The sequence below is a fragment of the Ischnura elegans genome, chromosome 7 (assembly GCF_921293095.1).
Source record: "Ischnura elegans chromosome 7, ioIscEleg1.1, whole genome shotgun sequence".
In the NCBI taxonomy this organism is placed as follows: Eukaryota; Metazoa; Arthropoda; class Insecta; order Odonata; family Coenagrionidae; genus Ischnura; species Ischnura elegans.
In genome coordinates, this window is record NC_060252.1 from 37,677,723 (window position 1) to 37,700,735 (window position 23,013).

Genomic DNA, 23,013 nt, shown 5'->3' on the forward strand with positions numbered 1-23,013 from the left:
ATTTATTTCCCGCACGGAAGTGTAATGATTTTGTATTTGAATAATTTTCAAGTACCCACGGAGAGCATGCTGCTAGATTAGGTCCTAGGGTTAAATAAGCGATAATATTTCGAGTGCTATGCATCCAGTCTTTCTATAACGATCTCGGATTTCAACTTGTACATTAAGATCCAGTCAGTAGGTGGATCCTTAAGTATGTTTTAACCCGATTGATAGGATGAAATTAGATGGTCTATCACGTTAACCATTTTTACATATTAATTTTATTGGTATGAAATTCCGCTCTGATAAACATGAAAATCAGCAAATAGCCCCTTGGATATACTGAGGAACGCACTGTTAAGATTCTTGGAAACTTTGGTTTTCTTCCTAGGACTTTTTAGTTAAATCATAATCGATATAATACGTAATTATATCAGTATAATTGATCTGATAATTGTACATTCTCTGTGGAGGCTTTGAATTGAATCTTTTTGATTACACTGAGGATACTTATATCATATGTTATGTAATAATCCAATTCATTATCCGCTGTCGATCATGTTTTCCATGATGTACGCAATACCGTTGAAGCAATGCAGTTAGCCTCTCATATGTGACTTTAACTTCGGAGTAACGTGTTCACGTCTACGAATATAGGTGCTGAAGTATAGTGAAGATTTCAACTTCAGCATTAATTTCCAGTTTGTAGGTGTCTTGGTAATGATGATAAAAAATTAAATTTGATAAAGTTTTAACCCTATTGGCAGGATGAAATTGGGTTGTTTATTACGTAAACTATTTTTAAATATTTATTTTACTGGCGTGCAATTCCAATGTGATAACACGAAAGGCATCAAATAGCCCTTAGAACTTACTGGGGAACATACTATTAACAGTCTTTGAAGATTCGGTTTTCTTCATTGGACTTTTCATTGAAATTATAATCAATTATCGCAATTAAGTAAGTAAAATGGATATTAGGGGTGACAAGCTTAGTGATTTGTTGTATTAATAGAGTTAGGTACGAAAATTGATAGAAGAAATGTACAGAAACTTGGACTCCAAGGGCTGCGGGTGAGTCTGTTCTGTGCTGACATCGAGTGGAAAATCAAATTCTCTACTAATTATTTAGTTGATTTCTTTTGTTTTCTTTTACTAATCTCTGTACCTAACTCTTTTTAGGAAAAAATATCTCTTGCACCGCTTGGCTTCTCACCCCCTCATATGATATTAGTTAATGTTGATGCTTAGAATTGAACCTTTTTAATCACACTGTGGATAAAAATTATTATAATATATTTTATGCAGTAAACCGATGCATAATCCGCTGTTGATCGTATTTTTTTCGTGACATGCGCGATACCATTGGAGCAATGCTGTAAGTCTATCAGTTATTAACTAGGGAGTAGCGTGTTCATGTCTGCGAATCTAAGGTTTGAAGTACTTAGGACCCGTCTCCACGTGTCGTTTGGATTAGGGAAGCCACTTCCATTAATGTGAGCTCACGAGTGCCGGTTCGGATCTTCGCATCACACGCTACTCCCCGCAAGCCCTCATCGGGTGCCGCTCTTATGAACGAACCGTGCGCATTCTCGTTCGAATGAGTCGTATTTTTTTTGCCGTCACACTGCCTCTGGGTGCGGCGGGGGGAGGGCACCACTTGTTGAGTGTGGGATGCGGTGGAATTGTGGGAAGGGTGGGGAAGATCTAACAGCGGCGACGTCAGACTGGAAGGGGGATGCTTTAGATGAACGAGGGAGCTCTCTCTCTCTCTCCCTCCCTAGCAGGCGTTTTAACCAAGAGAGCCGGTTCCACCCCACCATAGTCGTTCTTGCCCACTCCGCGCTCTCTTGCCACAGTGGTGGAATGGGGAGAGAGTGGAAACAGAATGAAAAAAATAAACAAAAATGTGATGCTTGCGTGTCCTCTTCCTTCCCCCAACGCCGCCGCGCTCCGTATAAACCCGCGCCACGGCCTCGACAGTAACCTGCATCGCGTCTTGTCCTCTGTTACGCACCGGAGGCTTATAGGAAAATTATTTATTCATTCCCATACCACCGAAAACTGCTCAAGGATACATTAATACATCGTTTTATATAGATCGAGCTGACAAAAATGTTGCATTGTTAATGATCATGGCAAAACAAAACGCGTCTTTCAGATAAATCTTTAAAACGAACGAAATTTATTCAAAGATTTTACATTTCAAAATTTCCATTTTTTTATTTACTTGCTGGCATGCTTTTTTAGTCTTTCGATTCACAAATTATCCAAAGTGTTGCAAAGATACCATAGAGATGAAGTCATAAAAGAATAGATGATAAAATATCTTTTAACGGCCTTTCACATCGGGGTTAATTCAACAATTACACGAGCACGAACAACCATGCCGTGGATAGGGGCAACCTATCCAAGCGCGACTCGAACCCGCGACCTCTTGTTTGGCAGGCATTTACTAGGGAACCCATCGGCTCCAGTGCATTATACGTGGATTGAAATGGTAAAAACCTGGATCACGAGCTGGATCTGAGGAGTCTGATTGCCTGTTCTACTACGATAGTTAATGGTAAAGGGATAGAGATAGATGACGACCACGACGATGTATTTATGTTGTTAACTTCGGTTATTTATATAATTCCATTTAATTGAGTGCTCTCAAAGAAGAAAGAATATAATGATTTTAGTAAAACTTATTCATGAGTATTTAACTCGCTTTCCATCGTTGGGGGAGGTTCTGCCCCCCAGACTCCCCTGGAAAAGTTCTGCGGCCTTTTCTCGTCAGTCTACAGGTTCTTACAATTTGTGTTGAACCCCGCGACCCAACAATGTATCGCCCTTAAAGTGAGAGAATAAATCGCCAACTAGTGAAATTGCACGATTTGGCCAAAATTAAAAATGCTCCGATCGGTCTGAAAATAGGTTTATCGGCGTATCACGTGGTCTAGTTTCGAAAAATGGTATTGTTGAAAAATCGATTTTTTTAAACCCCCAAATGCCCACAAAAACTAGTGGCATAGGTGCAGTTGGCAACAATGTAATAAATGGAGAATTTATTGTCCGTACAATTTTCCTTGGGATTCATAGGAATTTTTTTGGGTCGATTTTATGACTGTTTGTCGTATCTCGTCTCGTTCACCCCAAACATTAGTATGAATGAGTGAGTGGTTGGAAGTGGTTTTCATCGTATTTAGTTTTGATATCTGGGTCCATTTCCCATGATGATTACGGACGTAGGGCTTCTATGGTGGCCTCGGCTTTTGAATACTTCGCAGCCATCATGCGCATTCTTGCAGTGGCGGGAGTGGGCCAGTGGCTCCCGGTTGCCAGATCTTCTCCCCCGCGACTTATCAACACGTCCCCACCCCCGTTTAACTTCCACGGTTCCCCATGGTGACCCCAGGACCCCGCCTTCTTCCGCCGTGTCCCAGCTTCTGTCCACGACCATCGAAGCATAGGCTGCAAGTGTGTATAGAATGCTGACATCGCAGTGCGACCATCAGAATTCCCTTTGCCATGACCCCGGTTGATATATTAAAGCCATACATAAGTATAAGTGGTTTTAGATAGTTTTTTAAATATTACGTCAAGCGCATTGGATCTACAGGCACAGTATGAGTTTTTTTTCATTTCCCCGCAACACTAGACGGCATAGACCCTTGACGCTTATAGATGCTTTTTGCTTTTACACACTATGCGGCCTCTCATGTTTCGCCTTTTATGTCGACAGATCACTGGCGGATTATCTATCATAATAAAGAAAATAATGTAACAAAGAAAATAAAAGCATTATTAGATAAATAAGATAGCAAAATAAATAACACTGATATTTTAGAGTTCACCTTCTAAAATACGCTGCAATTTAATAGTATTTAATAGCCTAAAGAGCACGTTAAATCGCACCGTGCTGGATCGGTCCGGGGCCGTATGACGGCATGTTAAGGGGTATGTCCATAGCACGAAAGACATGTAAGTGTTCAACTACATTAATTATTTTGCTGTAAACTTTAAAGGTGTCCCACCGAGCCATGCTAAGACGTAGTAATGTTTTTTCGCATCTGAGCCTGTCAGGCACATTGCGCCTGAACTCAGCTATTCTAACATTGCGCCTGACGAAAGATTTAAGGATGGATTTCATTCAATACTCTGACTGAAACTTTCGCGGCTATTAATGTTTGTTTTTATTGTGATATTGTGACATTATTTTATATAAGTAACTTTTTATCCTGTGGGTGATGATTGTTTATATCACTTTTGAGACCACTCTCATTTCCTTCTCTGTTCTTCTCTGTACTCGAAGATTCGTCGGCGTAGTTTTTACAAATAACCGCTTACGCGTTACGTTCTAAAAAATTCTAAATCTTAAGATAGTATATTATTTTCGGAGAAAACTAATTTATAGTTTTAAAATGAACAATGACGTATTAGAAATAATAAATTCCCCTTTTTTAAGGCACGACGTTATGCTATGAATTGAAGCGCACAATAGGATACTAGGATCCCCCTCACTCCGTATCCCTGCTTCTTCCCCGCTTCCTGCATAGTGAGGTGCATGTACCGAAGATTAGCTTCAATTACTCATAATTCCCTTTTCGACGACTCGGTTTTTAAGGCAGTAAGACCGTATTTACTTTTACGTGGTACCTTGATATTTTTGGCAGAGGTTGGGTGAGCATCGCTGTCCTTCCTTCGTATTTTTAAAGTAACGTCTTACTCTTGGTGTTGTGGAAAACGTCCTACTAACTTTTGAGGCTGGGGTAATATTTTTATCTTGTATCCTTTCTCAGTTTCGTTGAAAAACTTCAGGGCCATAGGTGGTTTATGTTAGGAAATCGATGCCGCGTTGATATGGGCTCACGAGGATACTTCTGAAAAATATCTGCGTGCGATGCCTGGAAGTTGTCGTCAACTTGCTTATATAAACGTTTTTTTTAATGATAATGTTTTTCGTTTTTCCAGAAATGTTATAATTCAAAGCGTTTCGTTAAAATCGCAGCTAAAGAACCAAATATTGATTGAGAGTATAAAAGCGAAACGTTCGTGCCACACATTCACCGAAAATGGAAAAGGTAATCAAATAGTTAGGAAGAGAAACAAAGTCATTGGCTAGGAATTAATGCCAATTCCCTTGAGTAAACTGTAAAATGAGGCACCAACATGAGGAAAAAAAATTGAATGTGACTTCACATGTTGACAGTCGCATTGGAAAACAAGCTTTCAAAAATTAGCCACTGGTACTATCATTTTGTGCAACAGTAGTAAAATGTCGTATACTCTCTTTACTACTTGAGAAAGAGATATACATCGGATGGGTGACGACATTGAATTCAGAGCTAAAAAAGAGGAATGTCTTATGGAGGAAGATTGAGCTATTAAGGATAATGCGATATAATTATGCACCAGTTCAGTGCGAGACCTTAGTAATATCGTGACTTTTTGGGAACCCTATCCATGTGTTTTTCTTCACAACTTCTGCATATGCCTTCGTAGCCATTCTGCGGGGCGTTGGGTGCAACCAGGGGTTAGGAATGGCGCCAGTGATTACACGGCAGCAACATCGAATACCGGGTTGTATTGCTCTGGAATTTCAATCAAGCTGTATCATAAAACTTGAACCAAAAACCAATATCTTGTGCGGAGAATTTTTTGGCGTCCGAGAGAGACTTAAACCAATCGAAAACCTCGGAATTCCAATACCCTGTTTGCTGCGGTGACAATGAATGTGGTGCGATTGCAATATATATTGACACTTGGGGTGCGTTAACAATTTTTTGAGGGCTTAAAAAGTGAAAATGCACTGTTTTCGAATTATTAGTATTTTGATAAGTATAACGTTTATGTTATAAATTGCAAGATGAGTCAGAAATGTGACTGTTTTCCACCCTTTATTTCTGTGACGAAAAATAATGTCCAGCGTTACAGTCTAAAACTTCTGTGACCTAAAATATGTAGGCTTTACAGTTTTTCCCGTTTAATGGTCCGGGTGAAGTGAAGTCTTCAATTTATGGAAGTAGGCTTCCCTTATGCGTCAGAAGCAACCGGCATTTAGTTCCAATCGTGCCGTTGGTCATGGTTAATGGCTTGAATAGGAAAGGGCTTGTGAGGAAATTTGGGATCAGTGGGTGTAGGGAAACGTGGTACTAATAATCCCTTCGCCTTTTAGCCACCGGCGTCAAGGTCTACTATTTCCCATTCCATACGATGAAGTCCTGTGTTAATTCTTGGCGTACCTACAGTAATATTCGCTGCTTTTGGTACTCGAACCGGAGACCACTGTTTGTAATAGGGTGGTTTCCTATTATTTTTTTATTGCCTAAATCGAAAGATTATTACTCCTGGAGTACGTATTTCGCGCTTTTAGATTTTTAAATGACGATATCTATTTTTCGCGATTAAATGAAAAGTGAAAAATTTAAAGCGCGCAAAAACGCGACGCGTAAGTAGGAAAGTCCGTGCGACGCATTTCTGGTTCCCCCTCTCTCCTTGTGAAGTGACCTTGATCGAGACTCTGAGCGCTGATAGGACGCAGGGTGCTAGCGGATAGCTGAGTACCTTGCTGAATGGTAGCGCTTGGCTTAAAAAAGGTTTATTAATACCTTATCAAACGAAGAAAACTTTCCGACCTTAGCCAGTTTTAATAGGTGATTATTAAGACATGTTTCCCTGAGCTCTGTGCCTCATGCATGCATTGGTAACCTCAGACGATGTATAACTCCTATCCTCTCGTGTAGAAACTAGGTCCCTGTGACGTCACGCGGAGTGGAATCGCATGGGCGCCAATCTGGCATTTTTCAAATGAGGATAAAATTTGACCCTTGCCATTCGTCTAAACCTGTATTTCAAAAACCAAATAATTTGTGTATTATGAATACACTAATGGTGGGTAACGAATCGCAATCAATGCCTATCATTTTCTTTGATGAAGGAAACTACCCTATTATGTTCTAATTTCTGAGCCAATAGTTCGCAACTTTTTCGTGGCATCTAGCGGCATTTTATTTTCAGCGTGTGAGCGTGGGACGCAAATGAGTGTTTTTACGAGGTACTTACGCAAATAAATATTGTATCTCATTTGTAAAACATTTGGCGCTTAATTCAACCGAGTTGTAACCAAAATCAATAATACACCAAGCACATTTACTATCATAATCATCTACCCCACGTCAGACATTTTATTTCCGTCTCGTTATTTTTTTTCCTTAGATAATTTATTTTCATCATTTCCATAAATGAATGGATGTACAAAGCTACGGCACGCGTATCAATTAAAAATTCAAGTATAACTATGCATTCATTACTGAATTTTGAGGACAAGTTGGTAATTGGATAGAAGTTATTTGGCGGTGAACATAAAATCTCTTTAAAAATATAGCTGACGTCCCACAAATGCTTCTATTTTGAAATTTTTGTGTAATTTAATACGCGGACGCATTCAATTGTTCCTTTTGAGCGGCGCATTCCATCGCAGTGGTTCAACCCGATGTTTGGTTTGGTTATGTGAAGTTAGATCTCGCCCTGAACTAAGCTACTGGTGTGTGAATTTCACACTGTGGATATGGGTGGATGGAGTTCTTTTCCTTGGACCTCCTCGGACTACTGTTTTTTTAGGCACGCGGGTAGGAACCAGAGACCTTTCGATATGCAATGCAACTTTCAGCCTTTAAGGCCACCTAGCTCCTCTCAACTTATTGGTTATCATCATCACTGCTCAACAATCCGAAGATTGGATTGACGCAGCCCCCCAATCAATTATCCTATCAGCTAATATTGTCACACCTATGTATACCTTCTTTGCCTATTCCATATATTTCGTTCGAGGTCTTCCTTTTCCATTCTTGCCATCCACTTGTCCCTCGACGATTGTCTTCATCAGGCCGTCATGTCTCAAGATGTGGCCTATAAGGTCGTTCCGTCTTCTCGTAAGGTTTTCATGAGGCTTTTCTTGGTAAAATTTCAAATTGGGAACTTATAGATCAATGGCTTTTGATGTGTGCTGATAAACATATCAACCTGAAGTATGATATGATGCTTTCCCGGCGAATGATGTGGGTAAACTCTTCTCGGGATTCCCACAGGGTTAATTTTCCCATAATGGCCATTAAGTAAAAATTAACCTGTTTGCATTGTTGAATGTGGAATCAATTTTGTATGAATATAGGTAATTAATATAGCTTACATCAGTGCTACTAGTGAGGATTACTGAGAGAGAAATACGCAAGATATCTGGCTTCTAAAGAGTTCTTTGATGCTCTTATTATCGCTTTATGCGGGCTGTGGGAGTTAACCCCTGGACCGTCCCTGTCATGCGTGTCATTAGTCCCAATTCATCCCCATTCATTGATTCATCTGCGATACTTCCACCAACTTCAAGATGTTTACCCTTTGCTTGGTTCCTTTTCAACTCGTCTCATCTTTAGAAATGATATCGTAAATCACTTCATTTAAACTTTATATGTATATCTGTAAAATTGATGTTGAAACTCGACTAGTATGATATCGCATTTTTGTGTTTCCTTAACAAATTATTGATCGAATTTTGAGAAAAAATCGTGATAGCGAAATTCCTTTAGTAGAAGAATATAATAGCGAGTTTGACTGTTGCGTTCTTTTTTTTGCATTTAATTGTACCAACAATTAGTCTTTCGTAATGTGAGGATTATTTCGCCCTAGAAAGGGTAGTTGCATCCTTTCCTAAGGATTTTTCCTTTATTGGTGAATTTCCAATTTAAAAAGATCGTCCCCCACCCGCCGGTTTTAAATCTATGTTTAAACGAAGTCGATCTGTTGACACGTGAACAGTATTTGTCACGTCTAAGGGAAATAGAGTTTCATGATCTACAATTTAACCACATTGATTCCAATATGTATTTTTAAACTATGTGAAGAATCATAAGTATTTACATAAATTCGCGTTGAAACAAATGTGCTGTGAAAAGCATTCTTTCTCAATTGCGAAGGTTTTTGATGCTGGCGTCTCTCTTATTATTCATCATTTGTTAAATACTTATTGATCACACAAGTTACATCCATGAAGTGTTATTTTCACATGAAACCATGTAATTCTGTACTCAACTTTAAAAACACGCAACAAACACCTTTGATCTTTTATTCAAAATCGTTCATAATTTAATAAGTACATAAAATTGTACATTTTTGGCTTTAAGTAAATATAACAGAGTACATAACATCATTGCAGGTTAAAAACTCATCACCACTCATCCTCTTAAGATTTTCTCAAGGACGTCAAAGTATCCAATCACTTTTTTGCTGTGGCTTTCCTAAAAGTTGCTGGGCCGTGATGGTTAATTAGCGTGAAATGTTAATTGTGGGGGAAATCCTAGGTATTTGTTGTGTTATCGCAGCGATCAGAAAGTAAATTAATGGAAAATTTGACCATGAAAGTCTGCATAGTTGTTACACTTTGCATTGAAATTATAGACAAATTTTGCCATTCATAGTCTATTATCGACACCAATAATTGGCACGATATTAAAGTAATTTGATAATTACACTTTAAACTTATTATATTCACTTCCATCCACACTAAATATTGAGAAAATGAAATTATCACAACATTTTTTAACATAGAATATTACTGGATTCGCAAGTTTGTACAGTATCTGAATTATAACCTATTTTATTTCGGAGAAAATACCCCAAAACGCTGTTTTTCGCTTTTGACTGGTCTGTGTAGTAAAAAAACTGCTGCATTTTTCCGCTGTTTATTTTTACGTGTGTCGTTGATTAGCCATGGTTACTTCAAATGATGATTCCATTGTCACGCCTGAAAATAGTGTGTGGAAAAGTGGATTTTTTTTATTTGTTACAAAAGTTGAGACAACGAATATTCGAATCGAACAAAATCCCTGTAGCTCTCTCCGTGGCTGGGGAGTGGTTTAATATTTTTGGCATTCAAAATTTTGCTGGGTTTGTACGTGCACCCTTCTTTTCTCTGTCCTCTACTTGGTAAGGCAAAGGGAGCGTCCACCCTTTATTAGATCGTGGAGGTGGATCGTTTTCCGCTCCGTTGTTTCCTTCGACTCTTACTCAATGGCACGTAACTGATTAATGGCTTGGACCTGCGTAGACATATTCGAAAGTCGGCTTGCTGGACGCCAGCTACCTCTTTCCTCGCATTTAGCCCCGTATGCTGAGTGTAATTCAGGGTTAAAGCTTGTGATAATCAAATACGGTGTTTGGTGTTGACCATACTGGCATCAGTGCGCGTATTAGATGCCTCATGTTTTTTCTCCGGGAAAAATTATGTCAATTAGTCACGTTTTATCCTAAGTATGAAATGATTCTCCATTAAGTATTAGACTTTGGGCTCTATCTTTTTGTTATCAATTTATTACTTCTGAATTAACATATATTTTCGGTGATTGATTGTGCGATTGACTGGCAATGCTTTCAAAGGGTTATGTCGTAAAAATTTGTTTTCTTTGTTATGGCTTTCATGAACAATTTTTCGTTTACCTATACTATTTTAGCGATAAATAACGAACTGGCTGGTTATTGTCAGCTATCTTTGTATATTATTCATCTCCGAGATATTCGTAATGGTTTATTTGCCTCTTTGCCGTGGTTAAATATTACTTGTCTCGCTAATTCTCTCCTGTAGGATTTGAAAAAACAACTAAAGTTGATGGTGCTACACGCCTTCAAGGAGTAGAAATAGTGTTTTTCCAAAAAAAAGTATTTCTCTCGGGTCATTTTCTTTCGATGCATAGGAGGGGATCTCTCAGGTAGGTAACTATAATCAATAAAATGTCTATGCAATTGCTCGTTGAAAAGATATCTTGATGACGAACAAGACTTTCTGACTCACATTTTTCGCACATAGTGAAACTCAGAGAGATTTGTGATTGTTACACTTCTCTCAATGGCCACCGAATCCAACTCTATTCACGACTACAGACGCCTCTCGTTGCCCAAATACGGGTTGTTGGTTTTTAAGACAATGGCTCGCAGCCGAGTTTTCTGAGAAGTAGTGGTCACGCACCAACACCACGAGAGAATGGCTTCGTGAGTCAATATTAGAGATTATTGTGGTCGAATCGGAATCCTGACGTGGAAATGCCGATATTCTGGAAACATATCCGGAATTTCCTGCAATCGCTTACTAGCCTATGGTCGTGATCGTCGTAACTGCTTTCAATCTTTTCCCTTCTTTCGATTTTTCCTCGAAAAAAACGGGAGCTTTCTACTACGTTTTGAAATGCCCTTTCAATACTTTCGTATTTACGTAAAAAAATAACCATGTGTGATTTTATTTATTGATAGCTCCTTCAGTTAAGTAGAGTGTAATTTGTGTTGTGATTCGCGCCCAAATATCGACTGGTTAATTTCTTTAACAATGTGGACGTTATTTTTCCTGCCTTTAAGGTATTTTTGTTCAAATTCTCTCAGTTTGGATGTTTGAAATTTGAACCTGAGATAAATATTGTCTTGCAAGTTCAATGCATGGTGGTGGTGTATTATTGGCGTGAACTTTCTTAATTTTTACTAGCTGAGCGATATTGCCACTTCATCATGAATGTTGTTGCTCGAAATACGGCTTAAAATTAAATGTTGACCTGAAAAAAACGTAGTATTTTCATGAGTATATTTCACCTTTAGGTTCATGAATTACAATTACTGTTTTATTTGTCGTAGTGGGAGGTATGGCTTGGCATCAATTTATTCATAACTTAATGTTGCGCTGCTCATGGATTTCTTTTATTTATCCCTTTTCCTCATCTCTTTGTATTTCATAGCCCTGATTTTACTGAAAAGGTAAGCCATGGTTTGGGCGTAAGTGATTTTACGAAGGGCATAAATTTCTTCGGGGGTATTTGGCCCTAACGTTCATTTAATGGCTTGGTAAACTGTTGTACGATGCAGATGACGTCTTACTGTTGAGTATCTACGGTGCGAATTGATAACAAAATATTCGCAATAGTGAGAGCTTAATGTGTCAGGCTAAACAATTTAAATTCCTTAATCATTAGATCAAGCATTAGTTTTTTAATCAAATTCAAGTTAAAAGTTAATAATTGTCTTGTGCGAATCTGAAAGAAAATAATGGGGTAGAAAAAATATATGGCGCATAACGGTATCATAAAAGCCATTGCTTATTTATCAAGGAATATGAATTGTTGCCTGGAATATCTTGGTTGAACTTAATTAAGCGAATAACAAGTGGTAATTAAGCTATTTTGGCAGTGGCACTGAGAGACTATTTGAGACTGTTAAGTTAACTTTTAAATGTTTCAGGCAAAACATGCAAAAGAGTTATCGAGGAAGGAATATCATGTACTTCATACGGCAAGAATGAAAATTTTATGGTGTAAGAAGAGAGAACAATTTACAGCTCCATCATCGAATCATATTAAATTACTATCGCAATTTTGTGAATATCTGAGAAATACTTTTCTTGAATAGTACTAAGCGAAATAGCGTGAGCTGGAAACCGCCCAATAAAGTAGGGGGTGTGCAACATCTATGCAAAATAAATAGCTCATACTAGCCACTGTACAGTTACATGTGTTAAAATTTGTCGTTTAAAGAAATTAGCTGGAAAAACCAATAGAGGATTGGTGGAATAAATATGACGTGAATTGTGAAGGATGTCGAAGTAGGAAACTAGGAAGGAGCTGACTCCATCAAATATCGTAATATTATTATACAATTTATAAGTTAGCTATTGCCGGGTGGTAGCTGTTAATATTTAAAGAAAATGGATTAAATGAAAAAACATCACCAAAATGAAACTATATCACTGAAATGGGAATTTCAAAATAGCAATGAAATTAGTTTTCCAAGATAAAGATGACATTATAGTTGAACGAAAAGCTATCGTGAATATAGTCTCTGATTTTTTTCCGATCCTGACGATCCCTATGTGCATTATATGCATTAAATGTCTCGTGGAATTGCTAGCATAGTGACGCTAGTGAATTTTGTAGATGTTCATTATGATAAGCACTTGGTTCATTCACACAAAATGGCATTGTGTGATGCATTGCATGCCTCTACCTTTCTCCACAGTCCCTGACTCTTGCGAACCTTGCGGATTACCGCGTTCCTTTTTCTCCATTCCTTTGTCTTTTGCCGCCTCGTACTTAACACTGCGACGCCCGTGTCATCATGTCCGAAGCCTTTACCTCATCCTCCTCGGAAGCAATTCTGCCTATCGGCATACGTATGTGGAACTCAACCTCCCCCATATTTTCAGCCTCTTTTTCCTATGCCCTATCTTTTCGCCTTGGACTTATATCTCCGCCCTGTCGTTCGTTTTCAGCCTGGATGAAGCAACAAAATAGATAGCTGCGTGTGACATGGTAATGTCGGCTCCTTTTTTTCTTTCGAAGCGCAATTGTCATTCAAGAATCGAATGTCCAGTTTGATGCGTATCTTGTTCTACTTTCGTTGACTCGGGAATTTTCTGCTTTCATCGATGTTTATTGTTCCGTCAGTGGCGTAACTATTGGGGGGATGAGGGGATGTATCCCCCCCCCCCCCAAAGCCTCAGATAAATCAAGAAACAATTTTAAAATCTTGTCTGAATTGATTTATAATAACTGCATCTGCTTAAAGTTAAATTTTAAGTGCCAAAATGACAATGTAAAATGCGTTTTCAGGCATGTCATTTTTCAAAAATTTTCCTGAACCCCCTTGAGTCGAAGTCGATTTTGACCATTTCGTTTGATCTCAGCAGCGTCACCACCGGCCGATTGTAACGCCATCCGTCCCGAATGAAAGATTTTATAGAAGGCCGGTGAAATTGGAAAGCACGTCCTCGATCACCAAGAAAGCATCGCAATCAGTTGATCTTTCTTTGAAATTTAGTACATCATCTTTACACGTTGTACAGTTTTAGCATTTCCTACGGGGTAGCCCCCACTAACCCCTTCATCCCCTCTAAAGCATATTCCTAGGTACGTCACTCTGTTTCATAGTTCATGTCTGCGAACCATTCCGCATGTTGGCATCATCCTAGAAAGATACCATCTTCTCTGTATCTCATTGATCTTCAGCCACCAATTCCACTTTAGTTTTTCTCTTGCTACTTCTCATTGCTTTTTGCCCTCCTAAAATTTTAGTATACTTACAACAGAGCATAGTTCAAGGGATTTTCGCTTGGTGACACTGAAATTCCGTGGAAAAATTGTAGTAAAAAGTAGTTTTTAATGCCTATGATCGAGGAAATCGAGATCAAGCCTTGACCTTCGAGTTTCGATGAAAACTCGATTTTTCGACTTCGATTTTGACAATTTCGTTTGATCTCAGCAGCGTCACTACCGGCCTATTGTAACGCCATCCGTCCCGAATGAAAGATTTTATAGAAGGCCTGTGAAATTGGGAAGCACGTCCTCGATCACCAAGAAAGCATCGCAATCAGTTGATCTTTCTTTGAAATTTAGTACATCATCTTTACACGTTGTACAATTATAGCATGCTATCTGGGAGCGAAGCCGAATGGTTCAAAGCGGAGATCCTAAAACATTAATGTGCATGCATTTGTAAATGTTTACTACGAATTATTCACGCATGCATTATAAATAGATTTTTTTGGAATTCTCTTATCCTACTCGAATGTGTATTTCGAGTGTTTTTCGAATATACGAGGGTCGTTCAATAAGTCTTTAGAAAAAGTTATAAAAACAAAGTCGAGTAAAGTCGAGTAAAAACAAAGTATTGAGTCGATTGTTTTATATTTTTCATTATAGTCTTCTTTCAGCCATATAAATGTTTTAAGCATTTTTCCGAGCATTTTAAGCCGCCCAAAAAGTAGAATTTCGAGATCACCTCAAAAAAGGCATTTTTTCGGACGTTGTTGCGTCCTTAGACGCAAACTTTTGTCCGCAAAGCCATTTCTTCAAGTTTTGAAATTATAAGAAGTCGCCGGCCAAATCTTGTGAATGCTGTGAATTTTTTTAATAGTTGAAACTTGAAATCTGTAATTTTGGCTCATGACTCTGAACAGGTGTGCAGCCGTGCATTGTCTTGTTGAAGGAAGAATTTTTTTTACTTCAAACGAGGGCGCTTTACTTAATTTCTAGCATCAACCGGTCCAATAAGGATGCCTAGTACCCTCCTGTTATCGTTTTTCCCTTTTTCGACTAATTGATGTTGATGATTCCGCATAAATTCCAAAATATCATTGCCATGACTTGACCGGCCCATTCCAACATCTTCGCCTGCTTAAGAGCCCGTTCATGTTCAAAATTCCATTGTTTACCTGTTATTTTGTCTCTGTAGTGTAGTGATGAATCCGTATTTCATAAAAATTTATGGATTGATGCGGAAAATCCCCAGGATTGCGAAGGAAAAGCGCCTAAAACAGCCTTTGAGTTGACTACACGATTGCGTTTATCCTCCAATGTGAGAAAACGCGGCACTAATCTTGCCGATATTTTTTTCACACCCAAATTTTCGCGCAAAATTAAAGTCATTGTGCATTTCGATATGCCTGTGGCCTTACCTATATCGCGCACTTTGATTCGTCTAGCAATCAAAACCATGTCTTAAATTTTCTCTATCATTTTAGGGGTAGACACTTCCACAGAGCGTCCGGAACAATGTTCAATATTTTGGATGTACGGCCACGTTTTCACTCATTTACTCAATTATAAATAGTTTCAAACACAAGAGCAGATCTTTCATAAGCTTCATTTAAGTTAGCTTTGATATCTTTTGGCGTCAACCCTGTCAAAATCACGCGTTTGATCACGGCACAAAACTCAATTTTATCCACATTTAAAAACAAATGAAAGTTGTTCTCTACAATCGGCCACAACAATGAAACTATGGGATGGATACAGCTGAAACTTAAACAGCTGACTAGTCACGAGTGCTACTTTCTAGTCAATTTTAATTTTTTATGCAAGGAGAGTAATTTCTTGGTGATTATGAGCGTTTCTACGCGTCACTGACTGACCGTTACACCCAGTTTTTGTTCATGTATTACCCCTTTGACTTAATACAAATCAGTTTAGGAACTTTCTGTAGGATTCCACCAAAAACAAGTTAGTGAAAGCATACACTGGCTTTGGTACCACCCTGTGACCCCTGTAGAACCGGAGATTTTAAACTTCAAAGTCGTCGTCACTGACTGACAAAAATGAAACTCCGTTTTGTGACGTTGTCACATTTCTTCGCATTGCTCTAAAATTATGCAAGATAAAGAAAATCCACGAAATACGTAAAATAGTTCTAAGTGTTGCCCAAACGTATGCAAAAAGTGACTTTGTGTAAGTAATGGTTTCCTCTCTTTGGCCATAAAAATGGAGCGTCATTGACTGACGGGAATTGTCACTGACTGACACATGTGATTTGATGCGTGTTAACTTTTCTTTATTATGGATTGAGCATTGCAAAATATATCTATATTGAACACAGAAATTTAATATAAAAGAAACATAACAGTGGCATAGCCAGGGGGGCCGGAACCCCCCCCCCCCCCCCGAAATATAAAAACACAATCATTTTCCTTCAGAAAAAAGTGTTAAAATTAGTTTAGAACCCTCTACCTAGTACCCTGTTTTTAAAACATTTTCCCTCTGTGTTAGACCCCCCCCTGAACGAAATTCCTGGCTACCCCACTGAAACATAAGCACATAGTATGTATTTTACCCAGTAATTTTGCTTCGATTTCTATATTCTCGCTTAAAATGGTGAGTACTCCTAGCACTATGATCTATTGCGATCTTAATTATATTTATAGCAACTAACTCCACATGGTGAACAAAGAGTGTGTTCCGAATGGGTGAAATGCCGTGCCACTGTTAGTCCAGCATTTCATTGGAGGCAGAAATGCCGTGTACAGGGATCTCTGCAAATTTTATTTTCATGCTGTTTTAATTACACACTCGCGCTGCATTTATTACAGGAGAACCCGACTTAAAAGCTTTCCAGGTCATGTTTCTGCCTTTGCCCCCAACTACATCAACACCACCCTTGCAATGATCTGTTACGACTTCATTGCCGCTCTCTATTCTTCCTTTTTAATTCCTCGCATTCACCTCTTTGCTTTTTCCTCACGATTCTCGCGCTGTCTCTCTGCTCCCGTCTTTGCCATCTTAATAAATCATGACATATGTTACAATTAAGGATTTCAGATCTCAACAATCATTCTGCTCCTATGTCCCGCTTTCACAACACACGTACCGAAGCGACGCGACGACAATGAAGGTGACGGTGATACGTGGCATGCCGAAGTCAACAATTGGCAAAAAATATAAAATACTCCGCTGCATAAACAAACAATTTACCAAGAACAATAAAACTGATATAACATTATTACTCGAGGAACATATTATGCCACGAATTTTGTGAACCAGTCGGGGCCAATGAAGCGCACGGACCAAAATTTGAAACTTGAGCAATACCAAAGGTTAAAATGTCAGTCAGTGACGGCCCTCAGGAACAAAAACGGTGAATGCTGGGGAATTTTTTCATTCTGATATTTCATCCTTGGGATGGACTTGATTTGGATACGAAACGATTTATCTCCCGCATCCCTCGATTTTGGTCAACGGAAAAAAATGTATGTCAATCGTCACTGACTGACACCAAAACGACGCACTGTTGCGTTACATTCCTCTGCGTGAACATGTGACTTTCAAGTATTGATGAAATGGATTGATAAGACACAGTCATGATTGGGGAGAATGGTTAACTGGAAATTTTCATAGAAAAATCTTATCTTAGTTGCGAAATCTTCAGTAATAGAACGGCTCTGTAAACGGAATCATTTGCTCTTATGATACGAGAGCTCAATTCCGCGGCGTTTTCGTAAAAAATGGTTGGAGTATGGGGAGAAACAGGTACGGATTATTAAAATTTGGAATATTTACACCATGTCAGGACTTATAACGGTCCATTTACCTCAAATTGAATTTTTGAACCCTAGTATGACAGTTACGTAGAAACGCTCTTATAAGGACTTATTGAACGACCCTCGTATAATGTACCTACATGTTTTTTGTAAATTTTTTAAAAATTTACTGTCTAGTTATCGATCTTTCGGTTCATATTTCGATCATTGTTGAAAAGTCGAGCTTCTCATTTCCATTGAATTTCGATTGCTCGAAAAATTGACTTTGACCGACATTTTTCCATCACAACATCCAATACCCAAAACCCCGTTAGCAGTATCAATTATTTGCTCTCCAGCTGTCATGTGTTGTTTCCATCCACAAACGGTTTAGGGGCCAGGGATCAAGAGAGCACGAAAGCCGGGTAACAACATGTTTGGCATGCTCAGAAACGGCCACAATCGTCAGCCCCGTCTTCAGCGATCAGATTTGAGTCATTTATGTTTTTACGCGACGGCGCGCCGCGACGCATTCGCTCATTAAAATCAGGGATGGCAAGTGAATCGAAACCAAAATGTTTCGTTTCGACCCGGAGGGAAATGAAAATACGAGGCCTAAGTTTAGTTTCGTTCCCGCGCGAAATTAAAATAACCAAGGAGTTTAGTTTCGACCCGAGACGAAACTTTACTCCCAGGAACGAAACTAAATTAATCGAAACTCCGCTGCTCATAGTTAAGTTTCGATCACAGAAGTTGGGTGGAGGGGAATAAGAGGGAATAGTTTCGACCCATTACGTTTGACATGTGTGTAGAGAGGTTAAATCATTGAGTTTAAAAATCGAATGGCCAGTATACATTCACCGTTCTCCTGTTAGTGGTAAAAATATGAGTACCCCATGCATCTAATGGCGGTTGGCCGAACCTCTACGTCATTCAACCATTCTTCGCACTCGGTGTGTGGGTCAAAACTAAACTGTTCTAAGGTGAAGCACGTGGTCCTCTGGTGCGAAAAATTATCTTCATTTCGTTTCGTCCCAGATTTTTAGTTTAGTTTCGACCCGAAGTAGTTTTGACTCCTATTTCGTTTCGAGGCTGACTTTAGCTCCCAGGATTTAAACCCATTTCGTTTCTGCATTCCGCTCCCTGGAACGTAACTATTGAAATTTTACTGGTTTTGACTTTAGTTTAATTTCTATTGCCATCCCTGATTGAAACCCGAGTCACACGATCATTTTTCCCATCCCTTTTGAGGTACAGCGCCAGCGATCTATCCAATGATGGCGGAAAAATGACTGTTTCTCGTAATTATTTTCCGCGATGGTTCGAAGGATAGAAATACCATCCTTTTTTCCATCACTCTTCACGTCCATGTTTTCGTCGCTGAAACCGTCGCCATAGAAATGAAATCTTTGCTGGTTCAGTTCAAGGCATATCGCTTAAGCCGGAATCACACGATCATTTTTTTTCGTCGCGAAAGTAATCACTATCGCGATCACTTTTCCCGTCGCGAAAAGCGATCGCTCTAGTGATCATTTTTCTGAATCACACGGTCACTCCCGCCGTAGCTTTTCGCATCGTTTCCGATATCACAGCTCGTCATAGGACCCGCATCACGAAAATATACAGCGTGTTTATTTATCTGTGTCGTTCCCACGATTGTCAAACGTTGCGCTGCAGTCGCTCCATCGGGGAATGCGTTCCGATTGGCTGATATGGGGTTTTAGTGACGGTTTTAGCGACGGAAAAAGCGACCGGACTAGTGATGAAAAATAGCGATGGGAATCCTCATCGCCATCGCGAAAACAATTGCCGGCGACGATCATTTCGCCTGGTGATCGCGATAGTGATCACTTTCGCGACGAAAAAAAATGATCGCGTGATCCAGGCTTTAGATTATGCCATGCCCTTCACAGATTTTACCTGGCCATAGACATATAAAGGGTTTAGATGAAAGAGGATAGTTATTAGTCTCAACCTCGCCCGAGTAAAGGCATCTATAATAATAATTATTATTATTATAAAGATTATGCCTCTACTTATTTGCGTTTCCTTAAGCGAGTTTACTGGGTGAAAATCAGATTTGATGGGATGTTTCGTGTCTGTTTTTCCTGCTGGTGAAAGTGGCTGAAGTCATTCGCATTACTGGTTTGGCGCAAACCCCTCCTTGAGATGCAGAAACGCCTTCAGTTTATAAGGTTGTGGCGCATCGTGGATGTAGCGTTCTATCACTGTCTTCTCCGTGATAATTTATTCGTTCGTCACTATTGATCGGGTTAACTTCGAAGTGATTTTTTTCTCTATCCCCTTATTGTTTCTTTCAGTGTGGCATATTTTATCTTGCGACTCTTTTTTTGCTTGAACGTTCTTCCTCGTTTTTTTAAACTCACGATTCCTCCCGCATCATAAAGCGAAGTTCGTCACGACGAACAAGAGATTTCTCATTTTATATTCCTACTTAAAATGGTACACAAAGGATAATCACTCGCAAATTTACATAATGGCAATATCGTTATGGCTTTCAGTCATGGAAAACTCTCAATTTTCTATTTTCCATGACCTCATTTAGCATTAGTGACATTTTCACTCTAGTGACGTCACCAACTCATAAAAAGTGGGCGGCAAATTTTGCGTTTTTTTATTTTGAACTCATGAGAGAATGGCTGAATGAGGAAGATTCTGCTTTCGTCTTACTTATCTTTCCCTTTTACTTACCGAATTATTTTAATGCAATTGCGATTTTTGGGTCTACTTGAACCTCTGCATTCGTGATAAAAATCGACTTCGTAACTGCGTCACATACGTACATCATTTTAATATCTATGCCCCGCCCTTCTCTGACTCATATTCTCAACATTTTTCATGAGTTAAATTTTTATAGTCAACTTTTTTCGTGGCATATATAGGTACCTTGATGGTCTTGCTCATTTGCATTATTATTCGTCCTGAAGTTACTTATATCGTATCGATTATGTCAATAAAATTGCAATTTTATTTAATGGGGATTGAAATGACGCCAAAACATGAATGCACCAAGACGACTCATTTTATATCGATTTCCTGTCAATAGCGTGAAAGCCGCAGATGCTTTTTGCTTACTTATAGAGGCAGCAACGGCATTGTTCGAAAGACATGACGATATTAATGACGTAATAACTGACGTAAATGCCTCGAGTATTTTTGGCTAACGTTTGACTATAATGTGCTGGCATCAAAGTGCGTACTCATCCCCGAAATATCGATTAAATGGTATTCCCGTGCCTTTAACAGATGCGGGGACCTCCGAAGTTGCTGGAATTTGGGAAATAATTTGGGTACGGAGTCTCGCCGTTATTATCGCGACGAGCATCTGTAACCAGTGGCGCAGCAAGGGGGGGGGGGAGTGTTGGGGGATAAAATCCTCCCCAGAGCTGAGAGAAACTTTTAAGTTTTATCCATTTTACTTATGCACTTATAGCAGAGTGTGAGGATTAATAAAATATCCCTCAGAAAGCCATAAAACTCACCATTTTGAACCATTTATCTTAAAAAATTTCTGGGGGGGGCCCACACCTCCCGCTTATCCTGGCGGGTATACCACACACCTCAGGTCTAGTTGTGCCTAAAACCCCCTAGTCTTAATTCCCAGCTGCGCCCCTGTCTGAAACGATGAGGATTGTTTCGGAATGTTCGGGAAGTACCAATCTCTCGCAGTCTCAATGACTGTGCGAGCTACCTATAGCGAATATTTTGATTTGCAGTCCCGAGTGAAAAGGAAAACCGCTTCATAAATTAGATACCGTCCCAAAATTTTTATCCATAACCTTCATTTGATAGAGCGAGGTATGTCGTAGCGGGGAATTGCGATGACTAGATTTTGATGGTAGCTTAAAATATTTATGGAAGGGGGCCGGTCTTCAAGTTTCGCTTCTCCCATTGTGTTTTTATGGGGTCGTTTCCCGTAATTTATGGTGACACATTCTGATGAAATTTGAAAACTGAAAATTCGGCTGCTTTGCGTTTTTTTTTACCTGAAACTTGCTCGAGATATCAAATATAATTGCTGGTAAAGTTGTAAATGTTGCGGCCCTCCTCAAAATTTTGTTTTGAATTTTCTAATGTCACCCTCTGGGCCAGGGCTCTCTTTTACAAAAGTTATTAATAGGGCAATAAAAGAAATGCAGCCATCAGTTGAAAATAAATTAGTTTATAAATGAACATTTTCATGCAATTAGGCCACGTAATTTTGTGTCAGCTATCGGATCACCTTCGTCCTTGACCAGCTGCGTCTCTGGTCACCCAACAGGGTGTTAAATGAGCAGGAAAAGGTACATAGGAATGATGCCGCCATATGCTGTGATTCTTTTTTATCACTGAGTGCGTAATGATTGCTAAACCTAATTTGGGTAAAAGTAGGTAAACAGTACTTGCTATTAGTTTTTTATGTATAAAAACAAAAGCCACAATCCAGCAGAGTAATGGTTATGGGCTTTCAGCTGGGAATTAAGTGCCAAATACATTCCAAAATCGGCTAGCAGATTTGCTGCTCAATTCAAATCCAATGCAATCAAAAATCTATCAGAAATCAAGCTTGACGTACTTATGTGTTATAAAGCAGGAATTCAAGTATATAAAAATCTTGCTGACCAATTTTAACTAAAATTACGCCAGAAAATCTGAATGGAAAGTTGAGGGACGGAAATCTCAGTAAATGTCCGGCTGTAATTCAGCCTTTTACTTCCAGCTAGAATAAATGTTTTAACTTCCAACTGGATGCATCCAGTTGAAAGCAAGTTGAAATGCAGCCTGCGAGTTATGTGTGGGCATTCGTAAGATTGAAGGTTTGAAAATAATAAATTTTTTTCCACTCATAATATTATTGGTCAACTATATTGAAAATGATTCAAGAAATGTCACAATGTTATGCTATTCTGAGTACTGTTCTTTGATGTGTATTACCAATCTTATGAATGAAGAGGTGTTGTACAGCTATCCTGTTTGCCAAATTTATGTAAAAGCTTCAATGTTTTTCTCTTAAATTGATGCCACTTAATGTGCAATGGATCAATTTGTTAAAATAAGACATCACGCAAGACATCATTCAATTTGTGCTTGCTGGGGCCCTAGCAGGGTAACTGGTACTGGGTGGCTTTTAACGTCACCCAAAACTGCGATCCCTGGAATTTTCAGCATTTTTTTTGCTGCTTTGGTTGAATTTGGTTTTGGCCTGTTAATTTAGTCAGCATTTTTTTTTTCAT

General features: G+C 39.0%; 1 protein-coding gene across 2 annotated transcripts in view; it reads left to right on the forward strand.

The window, feature by feature from the left end:
- The window catches only part of LOC124162925 (gamma-tubulin complex component 2-like), an 87,687-nt gene that overhangs the window by 54,522 nt on the left and 10,152 nt on the right, over window positions 1-23,013 (forward strand). The gene's annotated exons all lie outside the window — the stretch shown is intronic.